Here is a 14,778-nt window from a genome sequence, read left to right on the forward strand (position 1 = left end):
AATGATATCTAAATGGCAGAAAGCTTTGAAAGTAACATACACTCAACTTCTTGGGTGTGGGGGACTGGTAAGGGAAAGACAACAATGAAGATTGGGAAGACAGTGAGTAGTGAAGAAGAATACTAAGAGGAGGATTTCTCTAAGTGATATATGTGTGGTTTTCCTGTTCCAGAATCTCATGGAGTACTTGTTAAAATGTAGACTCTTGGGTTCCAACCAAATTAGCTAGGAATCTCCAATTTTAACCAGTTTCACAGAGGAAACTGATGGCACACACTAAAGTTTGGGAACAGCTGGGTTATAGAATTTTCAGTCCAGAACACAGAATTTTACCATATAGAGATAGTGTAGTTAGACAACACTGAAGCTAATGCTTGGAATGTGATTTTGGATATTTTCACAAGTTATGAATGTTATGAGTCAGCTTTCATATGTCTATAAAATCAGATTATTTTATTTTATTGAGAAGGGTTGACATCATAATTTTTAGTTGGATGCTTGAAATTTTAAGCATCTGACAGAAACTATAACTTTACCCAAGACTCTAAATTTTCCTGTTATTTAGATGAATTGTCAATATGGAGTCATGTAAAAATGTTTAAGGTAAGTGAGTTATGTTGTATCAAAACAATAATTTTGCTACTATTAAGCATAAAACATTGTAGATTTGCCATCAGAACATAAAGACACCTGCTTGGGATTGACAGTGACCAAAGACTACCAACATCTTCCACTGGAATCTTAAATATTTAAAGATATTGCAATCAGAGCAGTAATAATCAGACAATCAGCAAACCAGTATTTGCTCAAAATCTGTTATATTGGGGATCATATGGCATTATATGGATTGGTTTTAAAGACTGACTCTAATGTTCATTAATGGGGAACTCTGTCTCATTGTTGAACCTCTCTGAGTCTCAGCTCTCAGTTCCCTCCATAGTAAAATGAGGGCCTATTCACCTACCTTGCAGGGTTGTTGTTAAGAATTAGAGTCACAGGGATGCCTGGGTGGCTCAGTGGTTGAGCGTCTGCCTTTGGCTCAGGATGTGATCCCAGGGTCCTGCATCGGGCTCCCCGCAAGAAGCCTGCTTTTCCCACTGCCTATGACTCTGTCTCTGCTCCTCTCTCTGTGTCTCTCATGAATAAATAAATAAAATCTTTTTTAAAAATTAGAGCTACACACCAGTACATGTTTAAACGGGATTGACCCATAGTCAATGCTCGCAAATGGTAGTTGTTTGCACTTGCTCACACAGTCTAACCATGAGAGTGATTATTTCAGCCTCTTTCCTAATGAGGACAACAAAGAAACTGTTTATGAAGAGCAAGGATCAAGTGGATCACGTATTTAGAGACTGAAATATCACAAAGAGGAAAGATAATGAATGAAATACTATGAGCTCATCTTTCCTTGTTTTGGGACTGTCGGTCTCTAGGATAGGATTATGATGTGATTTAAGGGAAAGGGACTAAAACGGCTGAGTGAGATGCTTCTAGACTACATTCCTTGTTTTATTCAGCATTGTACATCAGCTTACACAGTGCCTGCAACATAGGAGGTTGCCAGGGCATGTTTGTCGAGTGGATGGAAGGGGGCAAAAGGAATCTTCATGGTCGGTACGCACTCTCGTCGAGCTCAGGAATAGTGAAATTGATTAGTTTTGTTCTCTATCTTGGCATATTACGGTGTATGAGTGGTTAACCAAGAAGCCAAGGAAGTCCCAGGACCCAACCAAGAGGGATTTTTTCCCACATAAATAACATTTTTAGTTACTACTATTCTTCTTAGTCCTGTGCTCTTGATTAGGGAGATGAAGGACTGAACATGAACCTTGCCTCTTAGGAATTTCTAATCTAGTGGTGAAAATGAGCACCAAGTTTAATACACTATGAAGGAGTTTAGAATGAGGGTCATGACTGGTTTAGTCAGTAAGCACTATGAGGGTTCTAGCAGCGGTGAAGAAATCTTCTCTGGTTGGGGGAGGGGACAGGAAAAACCACTCAGAGGACGTGAACCAAAGTCACACATTGAAGTCCCTGGTTACATTACACCTCTGCAATGAGGCCATCCCAAATCCTGCCAGCAGAGGGCGTTTCTCCTATTCCTCATCCCCTGTGGCTTTTGTGTATTTCCGTTAGATCACTCATCACAGTGCCTCTGGTATTAGCTAGCTGGGCAACCGGACTATGCCTTCCTGGCATAGAACTGGAAAGGGATGCTGAGCCAGACTATTGTGAGATCTGCTTACAGGATAAAGTCAACCACCCCCTGCCCCCCCAACTGGTTGGCATTCAGAATGAAGTCAGTACAGACAGGTTTTTAAACAGGGAAGGAATATGATGAATGTTGCATTTGGAGACCTTATCATATTCCATTATAACAGCTGGTATTAGAGCTGGAAAAATACCTTCTTCTTACTCAATTATGCAGTTAGGCCTAAGAAGAACAATGAATGTACGAAGGATGACGGAGTGTTGGGTCTTCTGGAGCCCTCGTCTATGCCTAACTAGCAGCCATCTTAGCCAGGAAAGGCCCCTGGATCATAATTCTTTGTCCTCTGAAAACATAGTAAAGGATGGAATATGTTGCAAAAGAGTCAATATTTGGACAGTGCAGCTCCATGTTGAACTAGACAGGGAATTGGTATGGGTAACCAATTAAGAGTTTCGGGCCCAGGAGGCATGTGTAAGCCCTCCTTAAAAATGGAAATGATCGTGCCAGTTACTTACAACTCCCTCCAAGTAAGGATATTTAAAAATTCTATTTTATAAGGCAAGAGTATCATGTCATATCAGATAATAGGCACTAACTCGGAAGAAACACTAATGAGTTATTCAGAAACTTGCAAAACAAAGTGAGTAGACTTAAATGTGACCATTTTCACATTCTTACAAATGAAGCATTGTTATATTAAAACATACTTCAGCAAGTCCTAGTCAAACAATGCCTTCTGAACAAAATGTAGATATCATGTTTTCACTCTGGTACAAAAAATTTAGGCTTTCAAATGGATAGGTTAAAGAGTAATCCTTTAAATCTGTCCACTATAAAAGAAGTCTTCACCCTACAAAAACATTCATCAAAAGGTTCCTTTCCTTATGACACACTCCGTGCAGAATTCAAATGGGACTTGATTTACACATAATTTTCTGGAAACAATTTAATTGTATAGGGCGGGATATACCTGTGCTGTTGACTGAGATACGCTCAAACTTTCAGGCCATGCTCAGTGGCACTGCTGGAAGTAAAAGGAAAGTTACAGCATATTCATCTTTCTTCAGGGAACCAACAGAACCTTTTCTACTCAGGAGGCACTTGCTTCCTGTGGATACTTCTCCTTTGTTCACAAGAGCTTAGCTGCCAGGGGGAACTGTCCTACCACCTGAGACTCTTCCCTTGCAGTAGTATCCACGACTCCAGAGCCTCCAGTTTCTAAATCAAATGGCACAAGGCAAATACAGACTTCCACTATACATTCTAAAGACACAATTTGAAGACAATCTTTCCAGTCAGTTTTGTAAGCTCAGCTTAGATCATTTAATCATTTGTCCAAAGCAAATGTACAGAAATATTTTTGAGTATCCTATGTAACCATTGTGGATATAATCGTCCGCTCAACAAATGCTGGGTACCTACCAAGCACCAGGCCTGGGGCCAGGCAGTCAGAACTGCATATTATGAAAAGGCATGCTGACTTACTGCCCAGGTGATAAGGGCTTCAGTGTTCAGAAACAGTGATCTATGGAACAGCTGAAAGTGCATATCTGCATCCCCTGATAAATGGACTAAGCAATTACTGATAAGAACACAATTAATAAATAGATCATTTCCTAAGTGCCTATCAATAAGAAAACAATTAACAAATGTATTGTTTCCTCTAGTGCCCAAAGAGAGAGACATCTATCTGTCTTATGTGTTCTAAATTCTGGAAACTCTAAGTCAATATGATATGTGGACTATTGGGCCGGTGTAAGCATGGCCACGGAATAGCATGCCCATAAACCACTAGAAACAGGAAAGAGCATGAAGGGACCTTGAAAAGCTGAAGAAGGAGTCATGGGCATGCAGGAGGTGGCAGGGCAAAGACATAGCACTTGGAGCAATAAATAGGTGAGCTAAAACAGGGCTGGTTAGACACAAGACTAAAAGGGTAGGCTAAAGAAATTTGGATTCCTTTAACGGCAATCAGCATGATCATGAGGGCTTCCAGGCTGTAAAGGGTTACACAGAGCATGGCGACCGCCCATTCTTTAACTTCCCGGAGGACCAAATGAGAGGCACCAGACTCAACTAGAGAATGAGGGATTTAGGGGAGTGTTCTTGCCTCCCCTATTGAAATGGGTCCTTTGGAGGGCTCATGGGTGCTGTGGCTGGGACAGTCTCATCTGTATATGAGGGGCAAAGTGTTTCCTATCAAAAGGCAAAGGGACAAACTACCCAACCTTTCTTGGGACTTGTCATTCCTTCATAGTAGCATAATCCTCTCTTCTGGTCTCATTTGCGCAGTGCTACCCTGGACTCGGCACCTCTCCTATACGCACCAGGTACTTTTCACATTCCTTTCAAAGAGAAATGGTAATGTTCCCAGTCCCTGACAATCTGTCCCCTAGTTGGCATGCACTTCTGCAAGGGGGCTCTGTTTGCCATGCATCTATTTAAAACAGACACGTCTATTTATAACATTTCATCAATCAATCTAGAAGTCTTTTGTAAGCATAGAGTTGCTCTGTGCTCAGATCTAACCAAACAGCTCAGATGGCAACCTGATTGTTTCCAATGAATATATGCACATGTCAATGCAATAATTGTCGGGGGGGGGGTGGAAATTACCTGTGTCACAGACCTTACTTAGCAAAGAATTAATGTGTGCACTCCACTCAAATACTTTACAAGCAGAGCAATGGGTTTAAATGCTTCTGCCCCATGTACCATGTCCTGGGAGAAGGGACATAGAGTCTGTAGTTCCATCCTTTATGGATGGCTATAAGCTGTTTCCCATCTTGACAGGAGGAAACTTTCATGGGTTTATTAGAGGCATGAATTGTGAGAATTAAAAAAAAATTAAATTCTGGACTCAGCTCACGAATTCTAGGATTTTCATCACTAATCTTCTCCTTGATGCCCTAACCATTCGAATGAGCTTCCCCACACCCTCCTTTTCATGGGGAAATCAACTGAAAATTACCAAGCAAACAATGCCCATGCGACAGGACAGATCAACCCGACCGACCCTTCCTCTGGGAATGCTCTGGGCCCACCCCAAGTAGTTCAGGAGATCCTCAGAAGGGAAAGCCTATAAATCCCAGTTAATTCCACAAATAAACTCAAGCTACTCAGCAGTTTGAGGACAGGTGGAAGGACTTTGAAGAAACACAAACTGCAAAGAGTCACCACTCATCCGGAGGAAAGGTTCTAGCAAAATACAACAGTGAGAGGGGTTAGTTAGCATTCTCGGGGATCCGTTGGGAGTTCAACTATAAAGTGAAAAGGGTTTTCAATCAATGGAAGCATTTGCTTGAGGAAGCTACTTCACTAAGGTAATACGAAAATGGGCAGGATGTTTTCCAAGAAAAGATGTCATTTTCCATTTAGTTCTGTGCTAAAATTTCTCATCAAAAAGTAGCCAGTGGAGAGATTCCAGCCATCCAAAAGCATCCCTGTCTTGCTATTTTCAGAGGCTTGAAGCTGGCCGCTCCAGCAACCATCTCTCATCTTGTTTTTCTGGGTGAGCCAGAGGCTCTTGGGCGTTGGTTCCATTAGCTGTCTGCCGCATCTCCCCTGCCGCCATGGAGGGACAGATCCCGTCCTGGGTTCGCGCAGACACTGCGGAGTGCCCATCTTCTGTTATTTCCCTGAAGATGCACCTAATACGATTCTCAGAATTAAAGCGATTGTGTCCACCTTTCTTTAGCTCTGTGTCGCCTTCTCTTTCTCTCCTAAGCTAAGAGCAAAATACATTTAAAGCTGATCATAATGATTTATTCTTGCTTCTTCCTTGAGAAATTCAAACTAATATTTTGTGCTGTCGGCAGGGTACATGCAGATCTGGAGGGAGGAAATCTCTCCAGAATCTGCTGGTGTCACAGTTTTCTAAAGACGAATAGGACTTTACACAGACAGATAGACACATTCGCTCTTCTCTCACAGTTAATCCCTACAATTCTTCTAAGAAAATAAAAACAAAGGAAGCATTTTTCAAAGAGTCTGCTCACTAGCCAAACATCATGGAGTACGGGGAAAACTCCAGAGCCCTCGTCCCATCCGGAAAGAAAAGATCTCAACAGAAAGATCCCCGGCATAATTTTGTTAATTTCTATAAAGGCGTTAACGTCCAGAATAAGCTTTTACATTTACGTCCTTCAAAAACATTGCTTAAATAAAATCTTACCTGAATACGACTTCCTTAACAAAGCCATGCTTCTTTATAAGCTGGTCCTACCCAGACAATTGCTGTCTACATTTGGAGCAGACACAGAGAAAGGAGATCAGAGAAAGTTTGAGGCATATCTAAAGTATTCTCCAAGGTACTGGCCAGAAACATCAAGCCCATACTCGCGGTATAGAGAGATCATTAATGGGCATTAGTGACAGACCATTATGACTCTCACAGATCATTAATGATTCATCATGTAGCAGTATTGTTCTGGCAATAATCAGACCATTGCTTGGACTCAGATATAAGCTTCACCCATACTATTTGCTTAAACTTATTATTTCCAAGCATAAAATTTTATTTTGCCTTCTAGAATTACAAAAAAAAAAAGGTCTGTAACAGGATCCTTCTGCACATCAGGGGAGCTTCTGGAACTAGCTGCCTTCTTTGGTAGACGCTTCTCCCACTGTCAGGAATCTTGTAGCCTGAAATGCTCCCCAACAGTTTTGGGGATGTAGAAAATGTGTCTTTTATTTTGAAATTGAATTATTGATGAAGAGAAAATGCTACAAGCAAAACAGACATTTATAAGAATCACAGTTGCTCAGTCCTCTGTAACAATTACTTGTAAAATGATGAAATTCTACCTGACTTTTGAGATTCTTGCCAAAAAACACATTTTCATATCAGAGTCCTTTGTTAAAAATTCAGAGACTCTACGAGCAGCCTATGACAAGGCTTTCAGCTAATTACAACCAAAAGCAAGAAACACAGACTATTTTAGCATTATACCATACATGTTACTGAAGCACTCAACAGTGTTAATATAGGAATCAAAATTTTAAGAAAAAGTGAAACCCCACACCAAATTGCCATTCTTTTTATTTTTGCCTTATGGAAAATCCACTATTTTGGTTGAAAATTGAAATGAAAATGGAAATTTAGTTATTCCGGGAGCAAATGAGTCTTTCCTATTGAACAGATTGGATTCTCCTTCTGTGTAGTTCTGGGAAAACTTCCCTTGAGTCAGAGAGAAAGGAAATCTGTTTCAAGGTCTGAATATCGTCACTATCAATGAATATTGAAGAATTACCGACACCTACAAGGAGCTATATTTATTGAGCCCCATCACCCATGCTCAGCGCTATATGGAAAGGAAGATCATGTATATCCCAAAGCATTCCATAAACTTACATAATTTTTTCCCCTTAAGCTTCTCTGCATAATCAGAACTGCCTTGTTCTCTCTGCCTCCACTTTTCCATCCAACACTAAAGAGTGTAATAGACAACAGCTGCAAACGTAAGCCCCTCCCAAAGGGATCCAGCCTCCAGCGAAACTGGCTTAGCTGTAAGGACAGGATTTCAGCAGTAGGCAGAGGGTGGAGAAAATCTGTTCTGCCCTGAAATCAAACACTCTCCCCCAGCCCCCACCAGACGCCCACAGCCCAGGGGCCTGAACATCAGGAGGCCTCAAAACCCAAATGCGCCAAAGAGTTGTTTCTCAGCAGACTTCCTGCCATTATACAGGGCCACCCCCCAACACCCCCCCCCCACACACACACACACTCTGAGAAAGACCCTGCACTTCATGTAATGCTCTCCTGTCACCGGTTTTTATTGGCCAAAGGTTTTTCACAGAAGGTACAATTTTTGAACATATTCATTTTGTCCTGGGCCCTGCAAACAGCATTTGTTAACTAGTCAGTCAGACTTAGAGGGGCAGATGATCCGCTTTGGAGTGTGGCCATTGGGTCTTCCCCACTGCCCTCTGACTAGGCCACCAGGCATACAGTCGTATATGCACAGATCCCTGTTTGCAAACCAAAGTGGCTAATGGAAGAATTTAGGCTTCAGTGAACTCCCTACACAGGAGAGATGCCAAATTCCTCCAAACAAAAATAGAAAACCCTAACATGAAGGCCGAGTCTCTTGGCCAATATAAGGGCTCTTAAAGAAGAGTATTTCCCAAGGGGCAAAATTAAGTCATCTCAATAGGAGTGGTCTTCTCAGGTCTAGTCAAGAGACTCGTCTTTTCACTGTGCCATGGCTTCTTATGGCCCTACAGGGGCTGCAGTGCTCAGGGCAGCGGGGAAGGGGGGGAGGTCCCCTGGGATGACAGTAACTCAATCTTTGGATGTCTAGACTGCACAGAAATAAACAGAGTGAGGGTTGACATAGAGCCAAATTGCAAGGTAGGTGAAATGTATTTCGGCTGTTCTTTCTCTCCAATGAATTCTCAGCCACTCAGGGCCTTCCTGCTGCTCTCTAGCTACTAGACCTGTCCTGTAGGTGTAACCCCCACAAGGCTTGGCGGCCCCCCTCAGTGCCCATGCTTCTACCTTCTTTTGTATTCCACAGCGACCTCCTAGCCCTCGGTGTGTCTGATCTCGGCCAGGTGTCACGGAGGAAAGCCATCGGATTCCATGCTTTACACAGATTTGTGAACAAATGCTAGAAAGGTACAAGGGATCATAGTGCTCACCTGTCCTACTTAGCGTTACTTGGTGATATACGTCGGTGTCTTTATCACATCTTTATTGGTATCGGTTTCTAAATCTTAGGGCTAAGGTCCTCCCACCCTTTAAAAAGTGGCTCGGGGGTATAGGTTTTCAACTGATCCAGCCACTTGGCTCAGGGCACCACTCCCAACCTCACACACCAGACTGAGTTGTCTGGATCATGTTCTTTCACACCTTCGAAGATCTGTTCTGGATCTTCCCCCACCTTGGGGTCCCCCCTTCTCCTTATCCCTATTTATCTTTCAAGTAGGACATCTACTAGGAAGGCTCTCAAGTTGACCCTTGAGAGTGGTCTCATTGGTCCCTTCACTGCACCCAACACAAACTTCTACCACTGGATGATCAGACTTGATTGCGTTTGGCTGTTTACACGATTCTCACCTGCCTCCCCGCTATTTACTGGAAGTAAGTGACTAGAGGGCAAGGGCCACAGGTGATCTGACAAGTACCTGGGAATAAAGGGCATCGCTGGAGAATGGTGTATCCTTATGGGGAATGCACCAGAAGTCCGAACCTGTGTGGCTTCCATGATTGTGGCACATACATATTCACAGGTGGTAGGGTGCAGGTTTGCATTAGTTGACTTAGGTGGGGGCTGCATGGGCGGCCTTCACTTGCTTTACAATGGGTTTCATCCAGAGAGAATTGATACTGGGGTCAGCGTTCAGTGCCGAGTAACTCATCCTCTTCTAATAGATGCCATCAACAACTAACTCTCTCTGCTCCTTGACAGGGAGTGCGCCTCTAAGGTCACTATCTGTCATCTGTCCCTACAGGCAGAATGCAACTCAACAGAAGCTGACAAATCTAGTTAACTCTCCGGTGAGTGGCCTCTAATCCCCGCCCCTGAAGTTACAGATCTCCAAGCTTTCGCGGCATTATGGTCAAGTGGCCCAAGCAAGCTTCCTGCTTTCCTGGAGGGCCCAATCAATACTTTGCCCTCCTCTTAGGGCCCAGACACATCAAAAGTAATAATGCCTGATATTTAATCATTTCCCATTAAAATGCAAAGCTCTGTCTCCAGGTCCCCTTGACAGTTTAATTGTTTTAAAATGTCTGGAGAAGCCGATGTAAACAGATTTGTGGTATATTGTTTACTTGCTGTGCCCTCAGTCTCTTGGCTAATTAATAAGAGCAATTTGCTGCTACTGGGCATCTTGGCTGTGCAGATCCCTCCCATTGGGAAGAAGTTATGGGAGGAAGAATTTATGGGAGTAAGGACAGATACTTTTTTTATTCAAAAGTACCAATGGGTTGAAATCTTGTCTTCACGAAAACCAATGCTCAGGTGTGTACCATGGCTTTATTCACAATTTTCCAAACTTGCAAGCAACCAAGATGTCCTTCAGCAGGTGAGTGGATAAACTGTGGAACGTCGAGTCAATGGAGTATTACTCAATGATAAAAAGAAATGAGTGATCGAGCCATGAGAAGAAATGGAGGGGGACACCTGGGTGGCTCAGTGGTTAAGCATCTGCCTTTGGCTCAGGGTGTGATCCTGGAGTCCCGGGATCGAGTCTCACATCGGGCTCCCTGCATGGAGCCTGCTTCTCCTCCCTCTGCCTATGTCTCTGCCTCTCTGTGTCTCTTGTGAATAAATAAATAAAATCTAAAAAAAATAGAAAAGAAAAGACATGGAGAAACATTCAGTGCATGTTACTAGGTGAAAAAAAAAGCCAATCTGAGAAGCTATATACTGTGTGATTCCAACTGTATAACATTCTGGAAAAGGCAAAAAATGGAGACAGAGAAGTGCTTGCCAGGGTTTAAGGGGGAAGGGGACAGAGGGATGAGTAGATGGAATGCAAGCTTTATAGGGCAGTGAAAACACTCTGTATGATACCATCGTGATGGATATATGTCCTTATATACTTGTCCAGACCCACGGAGTGTACAACACCAAAGGTAAATCCTAATGTAAACTATAGACTTTGGGTGCTAATGATGTGCCAATGGAGGTGCATCAATTGTGCAACCAACTACTCTGGAGGGGCATGTTGATTATGGGGGAGGCTGTTTGTGTGTGTGAGAGGGGGAACAGGGGTACATGGGGCATCTCTGTACCTTCCCCTCAGTTTTGCTATGCATCTAAAACTGCTCTAAAAATAAAAATCAGAAGTACTGGTACCTAACATGTTCCCTGAGCACATGTTTTCTCTGAATTCTTATGGCAACCCTGGAAGGCTTCCTTTGTTACTGGGTGGTTAAACTGGACACACTTTATGGCTTCTCCCAACAGAGAGTTTTCATCATTCCGTGTCCCTCCTCCTCCATAAAGCATTCTGCAGTGTACCAATTGCTCCAAGTTCACTGGCACTTCCCATGTCTCTCCTTTCCCACAACAGGCAAGAGTCCCAGGAAGGAAAGAGAATGTGACCCGGGAAGCCCCCAGCCCAGTCAGAAGACAGGAGCCACTTGACTGCTGGCAACTACCAATGGCTGCACCTCCCTCGCATTTTCTCAGAGTAGCAGGCGCCAGAGAGGGAGCCAGGGAGACCCAGGCTGCCCTCAGTACCCCAGGGAGACGCACGCTGCCCCCTACTCCAAGAAGCACAGGATTCAGTTTCAGTAACAGCCCATTGACTCTGTTGCCCACAGCTCCAATCCAATCCGTGCCACCACGGCTCCCAGGTACAGGGGAAACCTTGGCCACTCCCAGGAATGCTGCGTAGTTGAGTATTTTAATGTTCAGCCACGACTGGTTGAGAAGATAGGTGGTTGGATTCAGATGATAATCATTTCTTCACTGGGCTATTACACGAATGAATCATTTCTTCACTGGGCTCATCAGAAAGTGTTTAGGGCAGCGCCTGGCACAGTGTGAGCCGTCAATGGAAATTAGTCCTCTTCTCATCTTCCCCTGAGTCCCTTCTGGCCCATTTGCTTGTATCCCCTGTAATCTCACTGTTATCCTTCCTGATGTTTTTGGCAGCATTTTTATGGAAACTGATCAATAAGCAAGCAATCTATGAACACTGAGTCCTCACAGTGTACCCTTGTATTAATGGACCTTTGCCATATGCAGAAGATACAAATACAAATAAATAGAGCTCAGAGTCTAAAAGGAAGATAAACTTGGAGGGACGTGCTGCCTGAAGGCAGTAGCTGGAGCTATGATGTTGAAATCGAGATTTGATTTGCCTAAGTCACTGGATATACAAACTACAACTCCCCAAATATTGACCACATTGTGGGTGTCCTGCCACTATGGCCTCCAAAACATCAAAACTGAATGAGTACACACGATCTGGTACTGCTATGTCTGTACTCTTCGTAACAAGAGCCGACTGACAACCCATCTCTGATATTTGGATGGGTCTTCTGTAACACTCCACTGAATGTCAGGGTTAAAAGCGCAGCACATTTTATGCTGCTTGATTCTGCTTCTGACGGCCTAGTACATAACACCTACATCGGTCAATACACAAATTTCAGATCTACAACAAATCACTCAGCTGCAAACTTAATGCCTGGATCTTTTAAAGGTGCTAGAGGCGTGTGCGTGTGTGTGCGTGTGTGTGTATGTGCACATGTGCATCTTATTAGCAAGGAGGCTTGTTCCAGGCATACATGACTTTCAAGCATGAAGGGGGAGTGTTTCATTCCTTGCAAAATTGTACGCAATGCAGGGAAAATTAAAAAAAAAAGTTATTTGGTTTCTGCAGTTTCTCTCTGAGGGAAGAACAAATTAGCGGCGCCTGGTTTCTCTTTGTGTTCATAGCACCCCCTGGTGGAGAACTAGCATATTTCCGTTGCATGCTAATCCACCCTCCATGATCTTTATTTTCCTCTCAAGAGCTTTATGGAGGGAGAAATTAAATATTTCAATTTTTCTAGATTCATATCTCATGACCAGAGGAATAGAGAATCCAATTCCAGTTACTTTTGTTCACTTATTCTGAAGATTCTCTTGGCTGATCTAAAAATTAATGTCAAGTACTTGCCTATTTTAGGGAAACTTCCTTTTCATTCTTTCATTCAGCAAACATATCCTGGGGGCCTATTATGTACTAGGTCTTTTCTGGGTGCTTGAGGCAGAGGAATAAATCAGCCTGGGTCCCTGCTGGGGAGGAGTTTGTCCAAAGCTGAGAGATAACCGTGAAAAGCCATCTTCAAAAGCACAAGGCTGAGGGGCTGAACCAGGCCTGATAAGACTCAAAGGTGAGTGGAAACCAGCCAGGCCACATAAAGCAGGTGACAGCAGACCTAAGCACTGAAAATTGAACAGGTGTTCCCAAGGCAGATGGGGCTGGTGAGGGAGAGAAGATACTCCAGGTGGGAAAAGTAAAAAGAGCAAAAACTCAGAGGTATGGAACGTCCTGAAACCGGATGGATCACATCATAAATTAAAATTTGTCTGGCATGGCCACAGGCTAAGGGATGACAGAGGCATAGAGGAAAGGATTTTGGAGGCATCAACTGGAGAGGTAAGGCCTCTAAGGGGATAACTTAGAAAGCTGGTTTAAGGAGCTTGGGCTTTATCCCAAGGGCGATTGGGTTTTATACCAGAAAACACGAGAATGCTTTCAGATGGATGACTTGGGCTGCCGCCTGGAAGATCGGAGCACAGGGGGTGAGCCTGGAGACAAGGAGCTCTGTTAAGGGATACAGGTGAGAGATGATGATGATCTAAATTGTACTCTACTGTAAGGATGGAAACCACAGTCATAGGTTCCCTCTGAAGACCCCACCAAAGCCTGGATCATTGTCTATAAAAAAAACAAATAGTTCGGGGCGCCTGGGTGGCTCAGTCAGGCGTCTGACTCTTGATTTTGGCTCAGGTCAGGATCTTGCAGTGGTAAGATCGAGCCCCGAGCCCCATGTTGGGCTCCACGCTGACAGTGGGGAGTCTGCTTCAGATTCTCTCTCCTTCTCCCTCCTCCTCTGCACAACCCCCCCACCTGCTCACACACCCAGACTCGCTTATATGTGCTCTCTCTCATAAATAAATAAATAAATAAATAAATAAATAAATAAATAAATAAAATCTTAAAAAAAAAAAAAACTTAGTTCTGCTGACCATAAAAAGAGGACTTTTGGGTTGGGAAAAGGGGCAGGCAGTGATTACTTTAAATAGTGATCTAAGCTGCTCTTTTGACCAACACTGTGCACTTGAGCTCCATTCCGGTTGTAGATTCACAAGGAGGCTACTGAACAGAGTGGTGAAAAGCATGGGCCCCAGAGGACTCAGACAAGACTTGGCTCTACTACCCATTGTCAGCTATGCCTCCTTGGGCCTGTTTCCTTGACCCTCTGAGCTTTGGTTTCCTCTTCTGTCAAATGGATGTGGTAACTGTATCTAACTTGTAGGATGGTTGTACCAGCTCAATTAGATAACGTACAAAGCCCTTGCTGCAGTGCCCAGCACACAGGAAGCAGTTGATAAGAGCTATTTCATTTCATCTTTCTCTTCCTTGTTCAGTGTGACCAGGCAAACTGGTCTTTTGTAAGATGCCTAGTCCCATAGTCTTCTCCAAGGTACCCTACCTTGGGCTGTAAGGAAAACTTCTATTTGAAAGGTGATTTCAGCAGTTTGTCTCCTTCCTAACCAGAGCAGAGTGTAACATCTACAGATGGAGTTGAGAAGAAGCCAGGTTATCATGGTCCAGAGGGCCTGGTCGACATAGCTGCCAACTCTCACCAGGACCACGGAGCCTGGAAACAAGGCTGGCGGCAGCATCCTGTGGGATTTCTAAGTTGGCCAAGAAAGAGAGAAGTGAATAAGAAAAGGCCCAGCCACGATGGGAGGCCAGGTGGATTTGATATCCCTGAGAACTGCTGGGTTGCTGGTGCTGGGAGAGATGGCTCATGCAATGGTTTTTAACGTGATTCTCCCAGAATTAGCATTCATCAAATTGAATCCTGGGAATACTCCAGCCAAAAT

The 14,778-nt window shown here is 43.6% G+C and overlaps 1 protein-coding gene across 3 annotated transcripts in view; it reads right to left on the minus strand.

Moving 5' to 3' along the window:
* Positions 1-14,778, minus strand: part of FGF13 (fibroblast growth factor 13) — a 485,264-nt gene that overhangs the window by 100,239 nt on the left and 370,247 nt on the right. The gene's annotated exons all lie outside the window — the stretch shown is intronic.

Source organism: Nyctereutes procyonoides, unplaced genomic scaffold (genome assembly GCF_905146905.1).
Source record: "Nyctereutes procyonoides isolate TBG_1078 unplaced genomic scaffold, NYPRO_anot_genome, whole genome shotgun sequence".
NCBI lineage: Eukaryota > Metazoa > Chordata > Mammalia > Carnivora > Canidae > Nyctereutes > Nyctereutes procyonoides.